We start from the raw sequence: 1,486 nt of genomic DNA, 5'->3' as shown, positions 1-1,486 counted from the left end.
ATTAAAATAAAAATTTCTCTGAGTTTAGTTGTTGCAATTAATAATTACAACAATAATAATAGCTAATGCACAGCACTTGCTATGTGCCAGGTACCATTCTAAGCACTTAATATATATTAGCTCATTTAATGCTCACAGTCATTCTAAGAGGAACTTAATATTATTACCCACACTTTACAGATGAGGAATCTGAGGCATAGGAAAATTAAGTAACTTGCTCAAGATTTCACAGCCAGTAAGTAGTGGGTTCATGATTTGGTCCTAGATATTTTGGCTCCAGAGTTCAGACTTTTTTTGATCAAAAACTCACACATTTTGATCCGTAATAGTTTAATTTTTTGTTTAATAATGATTAGAAATCCATCTCTTAAAAAGATGGATGGGGAGACATTTGGTGCCTTGATTAAAGAAGTCTTAGTTTGTTCTTTAGGACAGTTAATGTTCAAGAGCCCTTTGCACATTAGAACAATGCTAGGAATGGATGAGGGGAATGACTTCCTTTGTAAAGTAGGAGAAGGAAGATTGTTATAGTGGGAGGTGGGAATAGAGAACCAGTGTGACCGCTTGACTACAAGAGTATTCTAAGGGAAATCTAATGGAAGTTTTAGGAAATAATATATATGGATATAGAAGGTTTAAAATAGGTTCCAGTAAAGCTTTATCTGTCCTGTACCTCTTGCAAAGACTTTGTGTACTCCACAGGTACGGGCACTCCAGTATAAAGACTATTTCCCTAAATCAGGGCTTCTCAAAGTGTCTGCTTCAGCATCACCTGAGAACTTGTTAGAAATCCAATTATTGAGCCCTCACCCAGACCTACTAAATTAGAAACTCTGAGGGCAGAGTCCAGCAACCTGTGCTTTCGTAAACTCTCCAGGTGATTTTAATACATGCTAAAAGTCTGCGAACCACTACACAAGAGAAATTCTTACCCATGTGCCCCAGGATATGCAGATAACAATGTCCCCAACAACTTTCTTTATAATAGTGAAGACTTATGCAACATTCCTAAGAAGAAATTGTAGGCTATCTGTAGGCCTGCCCAGATCAGAAGACAAATTAACAGCAGAGGCTATTAGCATACTAAATTTCTCATGCATTAGATTCCTGATTGGGATGTTTTGCAAGGGTATTTAATCTGGATCCATTCTGGGACTCAGGATGAAGTCATGAGTTCTTTGAATTTAGGGACTGCCCCAAATTCACAGGTACTAAATATATAACTGCTCATTCAAATCCTTGCAAGGCCCATTGAAATTGGTTGATTTCCCCTAGTTTCTTATCTTCCTCTTTATATCACTTTCTTTCTTCAGTTACCATCTTTATTTTTAAATCTCTTGTGTTTCTTTCTCTTCCCTTGTATGACCTGGTTTATCCACTTTTAGGAGGATTAGAGGAGGAAGAGAACTCGGAATTAGGAACCACCCATAATTAAAGGAATTTGGGATTTTTAGTCTCCTCAGGATGTTTATTTATCACAGGTTCA

The 1,486-nt window shown here is 36.9% G+C and overlaps 1 protein-coding gene across 3 annotated transcripts in view; it reads left to right on the top strand.

Moving 5' to 3' along the window:
• TRPC6 (transient receptor potential cation channel, subfamily C, member 6) overlaps positions 1 to 1,486 on the top strand; it is a 194,405-nt gene that overhangs the window by 41,813 nt on the left and 151,106 nt on the right. The window lies entirely within an intron of this gene.

The sequence above is a fragment of the Propithecus coquereli genome, unplaced genomic scaffold (assembly GCF_000956105.1).
Source record: "Propithecus coquereli isolate 6110/MARCELLA unplaced genomic scaffold, Pcoq_1.0 Scaffold6, whole genome shotgun sequence".
Lineage (NCBI taxonomy): Eukaryota > Metazoa > Chordata > Mammalia > Primates > Indriidae > Propithecus > Propithecus coquereli.
Note: the sequence above shows the minus strand (reverse complement) of the source record. Positions and strands in the feature narration are given on the sequence as shown.